At 40.0% G+C, this 20,198-nt stretch overlaps 1 protein-coding gene across 2 annotated transcripts in view; it reads left to right on the plus strand.

Moving 5' to 3' along the window:
• Positions 1–20,198, plus strand: part of DCDC2 (doublecortin domain containing 2) — a 149,836-nt gene that overhangs the window by 62,034 nt on the left and 67,604 nt on the right. The gene's annotated exons all lie outside the window — the stretch shown is intronic.

Consider the following 20,198-nt stretch of genomic DNA (forward strand, 5'->3'; position numbering starts at 1 on the left):
ATGTCTTGAGTGGTCGTATTGGAAAAGGTAACTTTTACCATCCTGTGTTCCAGCTAAAAGGGCTCGATTAACATTTTTGCCAGCTGCTGTTGATCTCTCTATTTGTGTGTCTACAACCCTTGTTCACATTCATTACGAATTACTTTTAGTCACAGATCACCTTTTCCAAAAAGATGTTTCACCGATTTTACTGATATCCAAGAGAACACACACACACACTTTACCAATAAACAATACGTACCAAGTTAGTTATGTGTCTTGCATGACCAGGCGAGAGACGGTATAAAATAATTTAAAACATTTTGCATTAGTACAAGATTTCAAGATAAAAGTGTGATAAACTAAGGATGAGTGCCGTCAGAACTGTGAATTTTTCATGTTAGTTTTTTGTGAAGACAAGCTCTTTTTGGCTTCACTCGGAGCATGGTCTCAGTGGAGCGAGTGCACGAGGGTGGAGTGATGCTGTGGGCGGGGGGCTGGCTGGGACAAGGCTGGAGGAGTGACAGCTTCTCCCTCCCCCTGGGATCCACTTACCCCCACTGGAAGACATGCCAGGCTGCCCTGGAACAGGATGAATGGGATCAAGTTTCAGATTCATGGCCAGAGCTTGGCTTCCAACTGGGAGCTCCAGCTCACTTCAAAGTCCATATGAAGTGTCACATTAGAATTACAGCTCAAGTGGGCTTCACAGCTGAGGAGACAGCATGAACTTGTGTGAGTGTTTAGAAGACGCTGCTCAGATGATTAAAGTTTCAGAAGAAAGATGTGTGAGACTAAGTTAAAAGAACAGGTGAAATGAAAGGAGCCAATTCCATAGAGAAGAAAGTGGAGGGCTTTTAAAATCTTCAGAGATTTAAATGGTGGAGATTAGCTGGAAGTTGAGAGTCCTAGATTCTTGTCCCAGTTTTGCTCTTGACTTCCGGCAAGTCACTTAACTTCTTTTAGCCCCATTAGCATTCTTCAACATGTGGGCTCATATTAAGATTTATCTTCAAAGTTTTGCTTTTATCTTTAAGTTTGTGCAATCCTTTCCGGTGACTCTGAAACAGGGAGGCCAGTAAAATGCAGTCAAAGGATGTTTATTGAATGCTTGTTGTATGGTAGGCACCAAAGGAAAAAGCTAGCCTGGAAAAGCATGCCATGCCATGAGCATTAAAAATAATAGAGGGTTGGGACTAACCTGGTGGTCCAGTGGTTAAGACTCAGCGTTCCCAATGCAGGAGACCTGGGTTCAATCCCTGGTCAGGGAACTGGGTCCCGCATGCCACAACGAAGACCCAGTGCAGCCAAATAAATAAATAAATATTAAAAAAAATAATAGAGGGTTTATTTTAATCAGTATATACTAGATTGTGAAACTCCCAAGGCCATGAGCTATGTCTTACTGTTTTTTTTGTTTTTAGCCCTCAACAATTAGCACAGGTCTGACAGATGAGACGCTTAATAAATATTGATGGATGAAGGATGGAAGTTACAAAATAGATAAGTCTCTGTAATACTTTAAAATCCACTAAGAAACAGGACTCATGTTAAACTCTTCATGAATTATTTTTGATTAAAGGCTCTTATAAAGTGCTACTTTTTTATTTTCTGTGAGGCTCTTATTAGCTTATGAAAATACCAACTCCTACTTCCAATATGTTTTTTGAAAGTCTTTAGATTCAGTAGTTGTCCCTCAAAAGAAAGGGGACCATCATGTCTTCAGGTTATTTCATTCATGGAAACTTGCGAACACAAGAGGCTGAATCAGCATTTCCGTGTTTCACAGGAAAGTAAACTTTATTAAAAAGTTGAATTATCAGTGTTTTTAAAAAAATTTTTATTAGAGTATAGTTGATTTACAATGTTGCATTAGTTTCTGCTGTACAGCAAAGTTTATCAGTTATACATATACATATATCCACTCTTTTTACTTACTTTTTTTCTCTCTTTATTTCTTTTTGATTTTTTTTTTTTTTGTGATACACGGGCCTCTTACTGTTGTGGCCTCTCCCTTAGCGGAGCACAGGCTCCGGACGTGCAGGCTCAGTGGCCATGGCTCATGGGCCCAGCCGCTCCGCGGCATGTGGGATCTTCCCAGACCGGGGCACGAACCCACGTCCCCTGCATCAGCAGGCGGACTCTCAACCACTGCACCACCAGGGAAGCCCTTATTTTACTTTTTATACAGCAGGTTCTTATTGGTTATCTATTTTATACATAATAGTGTACGTATGTCAATCCCAATCTCCCAATTCATCCCACCACCCCCCCATCAGTGTTTTTGTTTTTATAGAAATTCACAAATAGTTTTCAACAATAGTTGTATCTGTGGGGGTCAAAGTAACAAAAACGTGTTGACCACGGAAACAAGTCACATTTTTAAAGTGCTAAGAAAAGGTAGAAGCCCTCAGCTGTTCTTACCATGACTTTAGAGAATCCTGCGGTTGTTTTAATTGTCCATGTTAAGTGTACGTTTTGCAATCTGGTTTTTTTTTTTTTTTTTTTTTTTTTTTTTTTTGCGGTATGTGGGCCTCTCACTGTTGTGGCCTCTCCCGTTGCGGAGCACAGGCTCCGGACGCACAGGCCCAGCGGCCACGGCTCACGGGCCCTGCCGCTCCGCGGCATGCGGGATCTTCCCAGACCGGGGCACGAACCCGTGTCCCCTGCATCGGCAGGCGGACTCTCAACCACTGCGCCACCAGGGAAGCCCTGCAATCTGGTTTTATAATATGCAGATGATAGGTTTTTCACTGCTGTATCTCAGTGTTAACATAGAACTACGGCTGCTGTCTTTCACATGAAGGTTTGGGGAATTTTTTTTTTTTCCCCCAGTAAGAGGCTTATACCACAGATCTAGAAGCATATATAAGAGTTTAGACGAAGCATTTTGTATCTTTTCATCTTGATGGAGAGAACATATGACCTGGAAAATGAATCTTGGCTTCCAAAAACAATTTTCCCAGGGAAAACGAAAAAAAAGGTTTTGTGTAGTTTATGAGATTAAATCATCACTTGATAAGTTTATTAGTTTAAATCCCTACTTTTGAAAATTGAGCTATTTCTCCTTATCAGATCTCCCTCCAGATGTCTTTGGCTATAGAAATTTTCTATGTTATGTTATCAAAAATATCTGTCTTTATCTCTCTCTCTTTTTTATTACTCCTTTAGCCTCCATATTCATTTATTATTGCAGTTGCTTTTTGCTTTAATGACGTCTGTTTTAGTAATTAGAACCAAGTGCGCGATTTTGGACATTCATGCCTCCAGAAGGCTCTTATTCCTTAGAAAGGGAAAAGCAATAAGGACTTGAAGCAGAATGAAAAGGAAGGTGTATGGTGAGTCAGTGAGTCAAAAGTGCAAGAATTTAATACTGTATTGCACATTTGAAAGTTGCTGAGGGTAGAGCTTAAAAGTTATTACAAGCAAAAGCTTTTTTTTGTAACCATGTGTGGGGACAGATGTTGACTAGAGTTACTGTGGTGATCATTTCTCAATATATACAAATACGGCATAAAAATGCAAGAATTTGATTATAGAGATGAAACAGTTTTTGCTGCTTAAAAATATTTTAAAGTTGGAATTAAGTAATCTATTCAATTTTATTTCCAAGTGTTAAATTTTAAGAGTTAGGATGCATATCGATGATTCCTTTCTAGCATATGTTAAATTGTGCAAATTTTTGACCAGTGTTCTTTAGTGTTCTCACGTTAATTAGAAAAAAGGAGACTTTGTAGGCTATCTTGATGTTTATCATTACGATTGTAGTCATACATTTATCCTTTTATTTTACTGCTGATATTTACTGATACTCTGATATCTAATGCTTCATGAGTGAGCAGTGCTGATAACAGTCTGTAGATGGCAACCTGGGTCTAATTTTATTTCTTTTTCTTGTTTCTTCTTTTTTTCCGACTCAGTTTCTCTCTGTAATAATAAAGCTTAATAATTCAAGCAGAGCAGTGACATATTTCTTCAGGGAAACAAATCCCATTTTCTTTTGGTAGCCAAGATGCAAAGTAAGATTGGTTGGTGATTGATGAAGCTGGGCGTGAAATGCATTTTTAGTGCTGCATTTAAATGCCAGCTTCACTGACCAGCGTATGTTTTCCTTGCACTTTCCACCTGAGCGGTGCCTTGAGATAGGTTTTAGAGGCTGTTACCTAGCTATTCTCTCCCCTCTGAGCAAAGTTGTAATGATGATTGCTTTGAAATATTGTATAGTGTTTTGGGATTGATTGTATTCGTTGATATTTTTAATAATTTTTTACACGAAGAAAAATTAGTGTTTTTTAGACCCCTTGGAACACAGGAAGTATAGTGGGTTTAGGGCTCCTTAGAATATTGGGAAAACTGTAGAGAAAATATCCCGGTCTGTTATCGCTATGGTTTATGTGGTATTGATAATTATAAATACTTTTTAAAAGCAGAGTATTAAAATGTAAGCAAAAACAAGACCTGTTTTCTCTTCAAACCTGTGCGCCCTGCAGTGAAAGGGCAGAGTCCTAACCACTGGACCGCCAGTGAATTCCCAAGACTTGTTTTATTTTGAAGGATGTGATTCTCTTTCTGTTTCCATGTGTGGCCGTGCACGTGTGCACACACGGATTAGTACCCTTGATGCAGTTCCTAGCTTGCTCCCAGTATCGTTCACTGATTGTTTCCAAGGAACGTGTGATGTGTAGACTCCTGATGAATGATAGGGAGCAGATGCAGTGCCGGGAAAGGGTGTCTGAATATTATGACCTTGCTGGGTGACTGCCCTTGGGCAGTCACGCTCTTGAATTTTTCTAATAGCTACAAACGGCACATGGTTTGCTGCGTCGCCCCAAGCACGAAGCATTACTGCGGTCCATCCTCAGAGTCAGATCAGGGGACATGGACACTTGAGCTTCTTTGGTTCAGCTGATGAGCCAGCTCAGGCACTTGCATGGTTCATGGTCACAAGAGACTCAAGATAAAAACAGGAAGCATGTTTTCCAAATGTGCTCTCCCAAGTCTCACCCACTAAGGATGTCATGTACCGGAGGAAAGTGTATAAGAAGGCACCAAGATGACTTCACAAAGCAGGGCACTGGGTTTTTTTGATAAGCTGAGGAAAGATTTATGATTCCTTGGTGTCTGTTTCTGCCATACTCACCACAAAACGGGGAAATACAGGTTTTCTATTCCTTCCTTGATCTTAACTTCCCATCTCAGTGGCTATGTGTATTGTGGGATATGGGTCCAATTTGACTATGACGAGTATCAGTATGATAAAAATTTGCAAAATAAGCACTTTCCCATACCTCAATAACCCTTTTTAGAATGACACATTATACAACAAAATCTAGTACAGCAAGGGGTCTTAGTAATCCCTTGAAGTTTTATTGTGCTATTCAAATTCTAGTAATAAAAATTAGTTTAGGAATACAGGCATACTTTGGAGCAATTGTGGGTTTTGTTGCAGACTACCACAATGAAGCAAATAACACAATAAAGCAAGTCACACAAATGTTTTGATTTCTCAGTGCATATAAAAGTTATGTTTACATTATACTGTGGTCTACTAAGGGTGCAATACCATTCTGTCTAAAAAAATCCAATGTATATGCCTTAATTAAAAAATACGTTATTGTCAAAAAAATGCTAACCATCGTCTGACAATGCAGGGTTGCCCCTAACCTTCAATTTGTAAAAAGTGCAATATCTGCAAAGCACAATAAAATGAGGTATGCCTGTATATACTCTCACTTTCAGCTGAGATATTGAAAAATTAGAGGCTGGCTGAATACCAGTAAGATGTTTATCTCAGTTTGAGAGGAGTAAGATCCTAGCCCTTTTTAGAAAAGATTCTTTTCATATCCTGCCCTCTTAACACACTTTGTACATTGGATGGAGCAGCATTGTGAGAAAGGCATTCTTTTCCAGCTGATGTCAGGTTGGGGCAGTAAACTTCTTTTGGGGGCTATTCTTCATGTAGCTGAGGGTCGGGATGTGAAGATACTCTTTGTTTTCAAAAGGAGAAGTTTGTGAGCTGTTGAATTGTGTAGATATTTGCAAACCTTTGGAAGATTTTACTGCAGAAATTTGTTTTAAGTAGTTATTTTGGTAATTGCATCACATTTCCCGTACAAGTAGCCCGTACAGTTCTATATAACCCATAATGCGTCTTAATTCTCACATTGTACTCGTGGTGCCATGAAGGTAGCTGCAGCGTACTGTAATGTTTCTGGTGGGAAATGAACTAGAAGTTCCATATTGAATGCCAGGAACTCGCGTTACCCTGGTGCCCAGGGATGCAGAGCTGCCCCAGGTCAAATTCTTGGTGTCGGCCAGAGCCTTGAGGTTGGGGATCCCATGGGGTCTGGGTCTGAGGAGAAAGGCAGAGGTTGAGGGGCTGGACCTGGAATTATAGGGGTGGGGACGCTGAGGTCCAGACTGAGGTTCTTGTAGCAGTTGATCCTCTGAAAGAGAATGATGTATGGACTGTCTCATGTTGATTTTTTTCCCCTGGCTTCAGGCTTTGGCTTGCCAAACTCCCTTTTCATAGATGCTACCTATTACTTCTAAGTAGGTCCTCTCTCCTTCCGTGCCCATCAAGGACCCAGACAAATTTCACAGCATTCCCTTGATTCCGCTGCCTCTGAAGTTAGCTCTGAACTTCTCTATACCTTATTACAGAGAAATGTGGATCCATACCAGTGGTGAGTTTCTGAAGTGTAATCCTTCTACTTTTCAGGAAGAAACTAAAATTGGGTTACCCCGGCCGGGTGTTTCATCATGGGTTCTGAAGTAGGGCCCAGACCTAGACTTGGTTCGAGAGGGGTCTGATATCAGGAATGTCTGTGAGATGCTGATCATGGGAGGTGACAGTGTAACAGGAAGAAGTAGCCGTGGAATTTATTACCCCTCCCCCGTCCCCAACTTCGTCTTCCTCTTGCCAGCCCTGTGGTGAAATAAAACCAGGATGCGGACTTGGTCCATTAGACTATCAGCAGCTCCTCGGCCATTATTCACAGGCAAGCACCCAGCAGAGTATCCTGCTCAGAGTAGCACTCAGTGTTGAGTGTGTGTGTGTGTGTGTGTGTGTGTGTGTAGGTCCATTATGCCTACATTTGTGGTGACAATTGAAATTAAGGGTGACAAATTCCAAACACTGCATAATGGTACGATTCTCATACCCATGCTTTAGAACATCTCAACTATGGATTTTAATCTGGTATTTTGTAAGCTTCATCTACAAATCCTCAGAATTAGGTAAACAGCATTTCCCTAGTTTTACAAAAGGGGGAAAAAGAGGAGAAACCGGTTTTCCCAGAGTCAAAGGGTATATCAATGGCTAATGATTTCTAGAAATTGCCATGCTGACCTACACTGGCTAAGAGGTGACACCCTCATGCGATTGTAGGGCACTGATGCCAGGAGTCCAGGAGGAGGGAGGCTTTCGTGTGTAAGTGCTTCGACCTGTCTTCCTTTAGTGAAGAGTGTTGACATATCACAGTCAATGCTGAAGCTTATCTGAGAGATTTTGAGGAGTTCCTTTTTTCCCTCTTCCATTTTTCAGGATTTCATATTCTCTTTGTAAATGAGAATGGTTGATTTGAGCTCTTTTTGTTTTGTAGGTGGTAGGAGTTCTTATTACTAGCAAGGAGATTTTCCTCTTGCGCAAGGTGGTATAATAATGAGTCTTCAGTATATACCAGGCTGGGATGAGTCTTCAGCAACCAAACCTACTTTTTTCAGGGTTTGGGAACCTTGAAGAAGGTGGATATTTTTGAGGTTGACCTTTAGCTTATTTATCAAATGGCCAAATCCCATTTTTTAATAGTTATTTGAATATCCTAGGACTTAAGCTCTTGCATCCCAAGCCCGTCACTGAATTTCCTTTCCCAAGTTTCATGAATCCTTAGACTTATGAACCCACCCCCTTTTCTAGAACACCACTTTCATTTCTTCAGTAAACATTTACTGAGCACTTACTATGTACCACACTTTGCTAATCGGTGGGGCAACTCCATTTTCTCTCTTGTATACTAATAGCTTAGCACTTACACATTTTCTTCGGGTAATTGTAATTATATCTTTATCAAGACACTTTCCTCGAGGAAGTAGAAAAATTTCCTTCTCCATATCCATGACCAAACTCTATTTACTGCGCATAAATGCCAAATGTGTTTACGTTGTGAGCATTGACAATTTGTTCCTCCTTGGTACTAAGTCATCTCCTAGGGCTCCATGTCAATTTTGCTGGTTCAGAAAGTAGCAGCACAGTACCCCAGAACAAGGCCATTTCTGCTTAAATGTGTTTAATACGGTGTCTGGAAGAATTACTAATACTACTTGGTACTACCAGACAGGGGAGAGATATTTCTCCACTCATATAATATGCTGTGACTCCTTTGTACACTGTGGCTATTTTTTTATATGAACTCTACTTTTATTCTTCTCAGTTATCCTAGTTGTTGTGGAAAGAAGATATAATCTTTCTTGCAAATCACCATGCAGCATGCTATCACAATGGGGATAAAGAGAAAGAGAAAATATGTATAGAGTACTTTTGAGCTTTGTTGGTTTAAAGCTATCCATTTATTCTTAATTTATACAAGTAGATGATAATACCGAATTGTTTCTGTGAAGTTGGGCAAGGTTTCATTCCCTTTAAAATGCCATAATAAAAACCACTTTTCACTGAGTACTCTGGCCTGTCCCACACTTAGGCTGAACAAGCTTCTGTGGCCAGAGAAAGGCCTAGGGCAGAGACTCAGGAACTTGAGGCAGGAAGGCCTGGGAGTGTGTGGGAACTGTCCAGCGAAGCTCCCCTAGACCTCTGGGTTGGGCTACAAGGTTATGGGCAGGACATCAGAGGAGGATTTCTTGGAAGTAGGGGAATCTAGAAGGCCTGCTATAGACAAGGAGAGAAATGATGGTGGACTTGTTAGCCTTTGGCAGTGGGATAGAGAGGAGAGGACAAATTTGAGAAGTACATAGGACCTGAGACCATCTGGGAAGGTGGGAGAGAGTCAGTGGGATCCAAGGGGACACTGAGTGTGTGGCCTGGGTAACAAGGGGGATGGTTGGTGCCAGTAACTCTCAGGGAATATGCTCAGGAGGAGAGAAAGGCTGTACCCGGTGAGTTAGAGGGACCTACCTGGCATTTGGTGGAGGTGTGCATGGATCAGCTGGAAAGGGAAGGACTCCCCTTGCAGATGGAGATCTGGGGGTCATCAGCCAATAGGTGAGAGATGAAGCCAAGGTAAAGGAGAAGATGACCAGGAAGGACCCACAGATTGAGAAGAGAAGGGCCAAACCTGACTCTTAAGGAGCAAGTACAGGAAGAGGACATGAAGAAGTAGAAATGAAAAACCTTTGGTTAGCACCTGTACCTCTAATTACCTCACTTGTTTCATGGAACAAACGCTGAGGAGTAGGTATTATTCCTAAGTGGAAATCATAGTATTCATAAATGGAAATCATAATTTCCATTTTACAGAGCCAAAGACCAAAGTGCAGAAAGGTTTAGTGTCTTGCAGCCTTCAGCAAGCCAGAAGGCATTTAATAAATGACAGCGATTTTTTTCCAAGGTATCACAGCCTGTGAACAAGGTCCTTTGCCCCCAAGTTTAGAGTTTTTCCCATGATTATAGTTTTCCCTAATCAGGCTTTACAGTTGCCTACAGCCTAAATGTGTTGGAGTGATTCTGTGTCTATTTTATATAAAGCTAAGGCCATATTAACACATATATGTGGAATCTAGAAAAATGATACAGATGAACCAGTTTGTAAGGCAGAAATAGAGACACAGATGTAGAGAACAAACATATGGACACCACGGGGGGAAAGCAGGGGAGGGGGTGGTGGCGGTGGTGGTGGCATGAACTGGGAGATTGGGATTGACATATATACACTAATATGTATAAAATAGATAACTAATAAAAAAAGCTACCTACAGGGCCACAATGTTATATAAATTTAAGAAATAAATTCATTTATAAGATAAAAAAAGCCACCACCACCAACAACAACAAAAAGCTAAGGGCAAATGCAAGGCACTGAACTCACATCAGCGCAATGATCTTCCTCCAGACATTGTCCCTAGTGCAGTGTTATAAACCTTGTGTGCACAGCAGCAGGAAAGGTAAAAATGCATTAACATCTCAGATCAAAAACAGACGCAGAGTCATTCTGTAGAGAAATTGAACACCAAAAAATCATAGCAAGAAAATTGATTTAAACTGTACTTGGTGAGGGATTCGAAGGAAATGATAGTTCAGAATTCTAACATTGTTTTTCATATGAGGTGAAAATTTTGGAGTCTGAAAATGAATGACTCTTCCTCTGTAACTGTAAAACTACCAAAAAGATCCAACTGAATGCATAGACAGTTCCCATGTCAGACTAGCCCAGGAATGTATTAGGAGCAAAAGGGAACAATGACTGTTTTTCTTAATTAAATAAAAGAATACCATCTTTTACCCCTCACTGACACCAAAGTTCTCAATGATTTCATCTAATTTGGGAATGACTGAGGTGGGCTGTCATTATTCTAGGAGACAAGAAGATTAGCCACCCAGGACAAAAACTTAAAAGGAACCAATAAGCACCATTACTAACAAATGGTCTCCATGTTTTCTCTGGTGCTTTCCATCCTTGCATGTTTGAGATTTATTACATTTTCAATTTGGTAACGTTTGCTAACTTAAACAGAGTTCCAGATCTAATCACGACAGCACTCGATAGCATTTAGATGGATGAGTTCACCCCTCAGGAGTTTTTATTTTCTGAGCAAGCCTCAGACAGAAGGGACAAAGGAATAAAAAGTTTCTGTAGTAGGTAGATGGATATAAGGCAATTTTTCATTTGTGAGGCAGGTTGGCTGTTTAATTTTTAGAAATTAGTTGAGAGAATCATCAAATTCTCTTTAGATTTTATTCCCAGGTTCACCCTTAGGTTATAATTTAAAAGCACGATTATGGTTATTTAGCATTTTCATCATAATGGAACATTAATGAAAATGAATGTGAAAACACTTTTATAAAGTACAAAGTGCCTGAAGAGGCTAGTGCTTAATAGCAATATCTATGTAGGGAGATAGGAATTAGTCTGAGACGATCTCCAAGTCAGAAATGAGGAACTTTATTTAGTACCTGGAATTAGGGAGCCTGGAGATGGGGAAGTGAGGAGGGTACCCATTATTTTTAAAATTTTAAAATTTTATTGAAGTATAGTTGATTTACAATGTTGTGTTAATTTCTCCTGTACAGCAAAGTGATTCAGTTATACAAATATATATATTCTTTTTCATATTCTTTTCCATTTTGGTTTATCACAGGATATTGACTATAGTTCCCTGTGCTATACAGTAGGATCTTGTTGTTTATCCATCCCATATATTGAATATAATAGTTTGTATCTGCTAATCCCAAACTCCCAATGCTTTCCTCCTCCACACCCCCCCCCCCTTGGCAACCACAAGTCTGTTCTCTATATCTGTGAGTTTGTTTCTGTTTTGTAGATATGTTCATTTGCATCCTACTTTAGATTCCACATATAAGTGATATCATATGGTATTTGTCTTTCTCTTTCTGACTTACTTTGCTTAGTATGATAATCTCTAGGTCCATCCATGTTGCTGCACATGGCATTATTTCATTCCTTTTCACGGCTGAGTAATATTCCATTGTGTATGCATAATACCACATCTTCTTTATCCATTCATCTGTCAATGGACATTTACGTTGTTTCCATGCCTTCGCTATTGTGAATAGCGCTGCTATGAACCTAGGGGTACATGTATCTTTTCGATTATAGTTTGGTCTGGATATATGCCCAGGCGTGGGATTGCTGGATCATATGGCAACTCTATTTTTAGTTTTTTGAGGAGCCTCCGTATGTTTTCCATAGTGGCTGCACCAGTTTGCATTTGGAAGGGTGTTGCCCCAGGTAGCTGCCTCCTTACTGCGGCCCTTCTCCCTTCCAAGACTCAGTTGCCACCCTAGGCTGAAGCTCAAAGCTGACAAAGTCTTTGCAGAATGACAAAAAAGTTAAAGAAAGTCAGTAGAAGGAAAGAGTAGAAGGAAAGAGAAGAAGAAAAAGGTCAGCTGGGTGGACACAATCATTTCTTCTAAAAACATTTTAAAAAACTAAAAATAACCTCACACAGTCATTCTGTTTCACTCCAGTTAGTTTCTAGGTTCATCTCCTTACTCTACCTTGCTCCATTGCACTTTATTGTCTGCATGGTGAGTCCTCTCCTTGGAGGAGAGGCATAAACATGGGGAAAAAACATGGCTTTCTTCTCATGAAGATTAAAATTGAGTTGGAGACTCAAAAGCACCTCTAGGTCAAGGTCGGATATGGCAAGTAGCAAAATAGAGTTCATGGAAAAGGCTTTGAGAGCAGGGGAGGGAGGTTAAGTCTGACTGCTGAGATTGGGAATTGATATTTATTTGAGAGAGAAAGTTCTGGGTATAGAATTGTTGTGTGTTGGGGGGGAGTGGGGCGGAAGGGAAACCAGGACTGAGCTCAGCATTTAAATCCCTGATGCGTTTTAAACCCAGAGTAGTTAAATGTTAATTAATCCTCCAAATTAGAATAGTAATTTATTTAACATGAGCAGGAAAGGACAGGGATTTCACAAATTTGTATATTGGACAGTGGAGAATTGCTGTAGTTTTCTGTTTGTTTGGTGGAGGAGGGGGCTTTTCCTTGATGGTTTAATCTTACAGTGTTATTTTTATATCCTTTCTCAGATTAACTCAGAAGTTCCTGTGTACTCTTCTTAAAAATCGTAATGGTGGGCTTCCCTGGTGGCGCAGTGGTTGGGAGTCCGCCTGCCGATGCAGGGGACACAGGTTCGTGCCCCGGTCCGGGAGGATCCCACATGCCGCTGGGCGGCTGGGCCCGTGAGCCATGGCCGCTGAGCCTGCGCGTCCGCAGCCTGTGCTCCGCGGCGGGAGAGGCCACGGCAGTGAGGGGCCTGCGTACCGCCAAAAAAAAAAAAAAAAATCATAATGGTGACAGTGAACATCACAGTTTACACTAAAGGCCATTGCCCATAAAAACAACAAAAATTGCGACTTTTCCTTAAAGTGACCGAAGGACTTTCATTTTTCATTATTATGTATCCCTCGCTAGGAAACGCCCTTAACGCATCCTTACGGACAGGACATTGGAATTTGTTTCCAGGTTCAACCACTTTTCTTAGACTCAGGGTCCTATTTCTGACTACTTGCAATTTCTACCTTGATTTCTCACAGGCACCCTACATGCACATGTTAAAAAAAATTCCCCAAACTCTGAATTGCCTCTGTATACTTAGTGTTCCTCACTCATTCTTTGTCTCAGTGTCCCATGGAGCCAGAAACCCAGGCGTGATGCGTGTTGGTGGGTGGGCGTCAGAGGAGGAGTCTTCGCTTCTGCCAGCTGGCGTGGAAGTTCGGGACACGACCCGTCCCTGCCCCATTCCTTTCTAATCCCCTCCACATTACGTCTCCCATCATTGTAATCCTGTTACCGTTAGAGTCAGCCTAGACTTTTCCATGTCCCTCCTTCTCCACACTCAATCAGGGCTAATTTGCACAGATTTGACCTTCTTAGAGTCTCTTGAATGTGGTCCTCCTCGCCTGGTCATTCCTGATTTAAGCTCCGTGTGTTTCACGCAGACCCCTGCAGCCTTCTGGATGAGGTCTCCTGAGCGCCCTCCCAGTCTACCCTTCATAACTCTGCCAGCAATGTCCTAAAACCACAAAACTGTTTCTAATGAAATTCCTTCAGGAGCTTCTCACTTTCATGGCCTTTCTTTCCAACTTCATCTTCCACCAGCCTCCTGCATGCACGTCGGGTTTTCTTGATGGCATGAGCTGTTGCCACGTCATTTGTATGTGCCTAGAATACCCTCCCGGTTCCCATCAACTTTATCCTCTTTAAGACTCACAGTGGCATCATCCCTTCTGTCAAGTTGGTCCTGACACTCTCAGCGTTGAGCCTTCCCCCTCTCGGGCTGCGATAGCAGTACGTGACTTTGCCATAGTGCGTGTTACGTCGCCCTTCTCCACTGGTCCCTGAACAGTTAGCGAGCCAGGACTCCTCCTTATCATTGCCTCATTCATCTTCGTGACTCCAGCATCTGGCTCAGTTTCTTACACGCAGTGAGCTCCCTGTTAAGTGTGATGAGAGAATGACGGAATTTTTCCAAACACTGTGTGACTTTTTTTTTTTTTCCGCTGTGCTTTTATTTGAATTTAGGCATTGCAATTATTTATGATGCTATTTCTTAATCAACGTTAGCTTGATTAAAACAGATTTTCTAACCAAACATCTCCCAGTGGCATAGAGATGAGCAAGGTCTCTGCCTGCTGCAGTGCCCAGGCAAAGGAGATATACATCCATGTAAATGGAGACATTTTGTTTAAATTCAAGGAGAGGTAATAGGTTAGGGAAAAGACTGCTTACTTGACTTAAGAAATCAGTATTAAAGCCGAGGTACAATATATGGCTCTATGTGGGGAAAACTGAAAAATTAATCTTGTTACAATTTAATTAAAAAAATCAGCGTGGTCGGATGGCCCCTGAATTGGTGCACTGTGCTGCTAAGATAACAGCCTTACGAAGATACCACTAAAAAATGGAGGCTCTTAAAACCAAACTGGGTTGATGAATTTTACTCAGTTTATAATGCGAAATTATTCTTTGTGTAGTGCTGTCTGCATGATATTGGATTTTCCATTAACAGAGGATTTAAAAGCCACTTTGGATTAGAGATTATTTACATTTCTAATTTCTCACGTTAAATGGTGGGGCATAACTGTCAGTTGAGTCCCCCCTTACCCTCCCACCAAATGATATTTTACAAAGGCTCAGTCAGCCTCCTGACGAGTCCCTCTCTTGTTCATACACAGACCCAGGCTACTCACTCTATTCTCTTAAGCTCCAAGCAGCAGAGATGTCTGAATCTTTGGAAATCCTTTTCTTCCCTTGAGCATCCCAGTGTCTCCCAGAAGAGTGAGTGACTACACAGACACACACACTGGTATACAATGGGCACATTAAAAAAAAACTTTTTATGGACACATAGCATATATATAGAAGAGTGCTCAAATCATAAGTTGACATCTTGATGAATCTTACAAATTGAGTAGACCCACGTGACCAGCAGCCAGATCAAGAAATAGAACATTATCTGTGCGAGGTTTTTTGTTTTGTGTTTTTTTCCCCTGACACCAAATACGTGGTGTCTCTTCCACACCATCTCTCCAATTCACCAACACCGACTAGGTGCCCTACAGTTCAATTCAATTCTGACTCTGACTGCCCGCAGTTAGCATCAGACTCCATAGGTTTAAGGGATAAGTCCCGCAAGGCAGATCTTATTTCAGGTGACAACTGCAAGTATCAGGTCCCCAGGTTACCCTCACTTCTGTCTGACCTTGCTACAAAGTCGGGGGTTTCTACACCACACCCCTACACCCCCTTCCAGAACTCAGGAAAGTGCTTTTACTTACTATTACTGGTTTGTTATAAAGGATACAACTCAAGAACAACCAGGTGGAAGAGACGCACAGGGCAAGGTAGAGGGGGAGGAGCCTCCATGCCTTCTCCAAGTGCGCCACCCTCCCAGCATCATGATGTGTCCACCATCCCCGAGGCTCTCCATACCTGGTCATTTAGGGTTGCGTTATGTAGGTATGATTGATGAAATCACTGGCCATTCATGATTAACTGAATTTTAAGCCCCTCTCCACTCCCTGGAGGCTGGAGGGAGGGGAGCTTAAAGTTCCAAATTTTTAATCGAGGTTTGGTTTTTCTGTCACCCAGCTCCTTCAGGTTGGAGGTATCCAGGTGCCTGCCAAGAGTTACCTCATTAGAACAAAAGACCCTCCTGTCACCCTCGTCACTCAGGAAATTCCAAGGGTTTTAGGAGCTCTGTGTCAGGAACCTAGGACCTGGGGACAAAGACCTAGTGTAGATTACACCACAACCAGCAACCCAGAAGACCCGCCCCCTCTACCCTTCCAGACATCACCTCCTGAAGAAAACCATTATCCTGACTTCTATCATCATAGATTAGTTTTTCTTAGTTATGAACTTTTAAAAATAGAATTATACACTATATTGCAACCTATTTATCTTTGGCTTTCATTGAAAGTTATGTTCATGGGATTCATTCATTCTGTTGCACGTAACAGTAGTTTGTTTTTCTCACTGCAGTATAGTATTCCATTGTGTTACTCTAGCATTATTTATGCATTCCACGGTTGGTGGACTTTTGTGTTGTTCCCAGTTTGGGGCTTTAGTGAGTAGTGCTGCTATAAACATTTTGCTATGTATCTGTTGGTGAACATATGCAAGTACTTCCGTTGAATTGTTGGGTCACATGAGATACATATTTCATCTTTAATAGATATTGCCAAATAATGTTCCAAAATGGTTGTGCCACTTCACATTCTCACCAATGATGTATGAAAATTCCAGTTGCTACAAGCCTCCCCAACATGCATTCTTGTCAGTTTAAAGAATTTTAGCCATTCTAGTAGGTGAGTAATGGTATTTCAATGCAATTTTAATTTGCATTTTCCTGATGACTGATGAAGTTAAGTGCCTTTTCATATGTCTTTTAGCCATTTTGATATTTTTTTAGTAAAGTTCCTATGCAAGTCTTGTGTCCATTTTTCTGTTGGATTGTCTGCCTTTTTTTCATATGGATTTGTAGTTCTTTATAAATGACTCATTTGTTGAATATCAGAATATCTTCTCTTATTTTGTGGCTTGTCACTCTCTTAAAGATTTCTTTTGAATTATAGAAGTCTGTAATCTTCAAGTCCGATTTATTAACTTTTTTCTTTAGCGTTAGTGTTTTCCGTATCCTGTTTAAAAAATATCTTTGTCTATCCCGAGGACTCATGTATTCTTTTGGAAGCTTCATTGTTTTATTTTCTGCTATTAAAGCTACAATCCATCTCTAATTGATTTTTGTGTATGGTATGAGGTAGGAGTCAAGATTAATTTTTCTCCATGTGGATATCTAGTTGATGCTGTACCATTTCTTAAAAATTTCATCATTTTCCTCTGTCTTAAATTTGATGTTTATCTATGTGTGAATCCAGTTATGCCTGCTCTATTCTGTTCCATTGGTCTATTATCCTTGTGAAACACTGTCTTTATTTTAGTTTTATCATAAATCTTGACATCAGTTAAGATAAAGCTTTCAGCTTATTTTGTTCTTCTTTAAGACTGTCTGTACATTTTAGAATCCACTTCCCAATTTCCACAAAAGCACCTGCTGGGATTTTAATTGGGATGGAATTGAATCTATAGACCAATCTTTAAAATATTGAGTCAGTTCATAAGCATGGTATGTCCCTCTATTTATTTGTCTTTCTTAATTTTTCTCACTTATGTTTTATATATATTATGTTTTGCATATCTCTTATTAGATTTATTCATAAGTATTCTATGCTTTTTTGGTGATGTTATAAATACTGTTGTTTTAAATTAAATTTTATAATTATTTGTTGCTGATTTATTAGAAATACAATTGATTTTTATATATTTGACATTGTTTTCTGTAACAGTATTAAATTTAACTGTTACTTATGTTGCAGGAAGGGGGACCCCTTCCAGGGCCCGAGAGTGGGCTCTTGCCTAACGCTTGGAAATGAATTGTCTGAGGAGACACACGTGCTGAAAAGCAAGAGACTTTATTTCAAGGGGCACCCGGGTGGAGAGCAGGAGGGTAAGGGAACCCAGGAGGACTGCTCTGCCACGTGGCTCGCAGTCTCGGGTTTTATGGTGATGGGATTAGTTTCCAGGTTGTCTCTGGCCAGTCATTCTGACTCAGGGTCCTTTCGGGTGGTGAGCGGAACCGCTCAGCCAAGATGGATTCCAGCAAGGAGGATTCTGGGAGGTTGGTAGGACATGTGGACTGGTGTCTCCTCTCTCCTTTTGACCTTTCCCGTATTCTTCTACTTGACAGTGACTTGTTATTTCCGTGTTCTTTACCAGGATCTCCTGTCATAAAATAACTCATGCAAATTGTTACTGTCTTTGCCTGGCCAGGGTGAGTGGTTTTGGTCAGTGGTTCCCCTAACACTTAAAATAGTTTTTGTGATTTCTTTTGGATTTTCTAAATACAGTGTCATTTTGCTTGCAAATAATGACAGTTTTATTTCTTTCTTTTCACTCTTATAGCCCTTTTCCTTACTTTTTTATACTTCTGGTACAAAATAGAATAGAATTAGTGAGAGCAGACAACTTTATTCTGTTCTTAATCCCAGGGGGAAAGCCTTCAGCATTTCACCATTAGAATGAGGTTTAGTCTAACTTTTCATACATTTTATCAGATTTAGGAGGTTCTATTTATTAGAGAAGTTTCCTTTTTTGTTTGCTGAGATTTTTAAAAAATTGGAATGGGTTTCGAATCACATTAAAAGCTTTTCTGTAACTGTTGAAATGATATTTTTGCTTTTTCCCACTTTATTCTTCTAATGTGGTGAATTATATTGACTTTTAGATATCAAACTAACTGTGTTTTTGGAATAAACAAATTGTCTATGATATTTTGTCCTTTTTGTATCTTGTTGCTGTAATTACTTAGGCCTGGAATTTTCTTTATGTGAATTTTAAAATTCTTTAATAGCTTTAGGAATATTTATGCTTCTTAATCTTTTCTAGTGTTAGTTTTGGTAACTTACGTTTTAAAAGTTAATTTCACTTAAATTTTAAAATTTATTGGTATAAAGTTATTTCTTATATCGTCTTTAAAAACATCTATAGGATCTATACTAATGTACTATTTATCACTCTCCCATACTGGTAAATTTTGTTCATAATCAATCTTGCTAATGGTCCTTCAAGTTTACTATTCTTTTAAAATAACTAATTTTGACTCGGTTGATTTTTCTCTATTATATATTGTTTATTTTTCATATAATTTCTGCCCTCATATTTGTTATTTCCTTTCTTCACCTTTCTTTGAGTTTAACTTATTCTTTTACTAAGTTCTTGAGATGGCTATTTAGAACATTGATTTTCAGTCCTTTTTCTAATATATACATGTAAAATCATAAATTTCCCTCTAAGCAGAGCTTTAGCTGTATCCAACATGTTTTACTTTGTCTTATTTTCATTATTTATAGAAAATATTAAAAAATTTCCATGGTCATTTTGTCTTTGACCCAGGGTTTTTTAAATGGTATTACTTAATTTCAAAACAGTAAATGTTTGGATTTTCTAGTATCTTTTTTGATTTCTAGCTTAATTCCACTGTGGTCAAAGAACATACTGAAATAATTTCCATCTCTTTAAATAGTTGAGACTTGCTTAGTGACTCAGCATAGGGCCAAACTTGGTAACAATTCCCGAGGTCCTTGAAAAATGTTTCTGTGCTGTCACTGCTGAGAGCCATGTCCTGTATTTGTCAGGTAGGTGACGTTTCTTAATTTTGTACTTTGGCTTTGGAATGGCTCCAGGTTCATCCTACCCTTACCATCTGCTCTCTATTTTCTTGCTCATTAAATTTTTTTTATTGAGATATAATTGACAGCTAATATTGTATCAGTTTCAGGTGTACAATATAATGATGCAGTGCTTGTATACACTGCAAAATGGTCACCTTTCTTGCCCATTAAATCCTCTTGCTCTGTTTGCTTTTACCATGGCTTCCTCTTTTGGTCTAATGTGTTTGAATTTGTATATGTTTCCACATGGTTTCATTCAGCTCTGTCTTATCCTCCACTTAAAATTCTGGTTCCAGTCATTGTCCCTTATCCCTTTGGTTCTGTGGCTTTGCTCTGTAGGCCAGCATGGCATTCTCCCTTTCCTTTGGATTCTACTTGTTAAAGAAGTTGATCAGACAGCTCTGTCAGTAGGCATTCATTGAGCATAGGTTATGGGATTCTGGAAACATTTGACATAGTCAATGCCCTTGGGGGCTTGTGATCTGGTTGGAATCAGGACGCCCCACTTACAGAGACTGGACAGTACAAGGAAGGATATAATACAAACTGCATGAGTGCAGTAGGGAGAAGACAGTCATTATGGGCTGGGATGGTTTTGCAGAGAACCTGGAATTTGATCTGAAATATAAAAAATGGGAAACAAGGATATGAGTTCACAGGGAATTTGCCTGAGTGAAAATCCAGAGGCAAGAAAGCTTAACTACTCTGTGTTTGTATTTCACCGATCACACTAGCCAGAGGGAACAATATTAGTTAGCAAAGTGATGGTGGCCTGGTCCATAGA

Source organism: Mesoplodon bidens (genome assembly GCF_964165515.1).
Source record: "Mesoplodon bidens genome assembly, chromosome: 10".
In the NCBI taxonomy this organism is placed as follows: Eukaryota; Metazoa; Chordata; class Mammalia; order Artiodactyla; family Ziphiidae; genus Mesoplodon; species Mesoplodon bidens.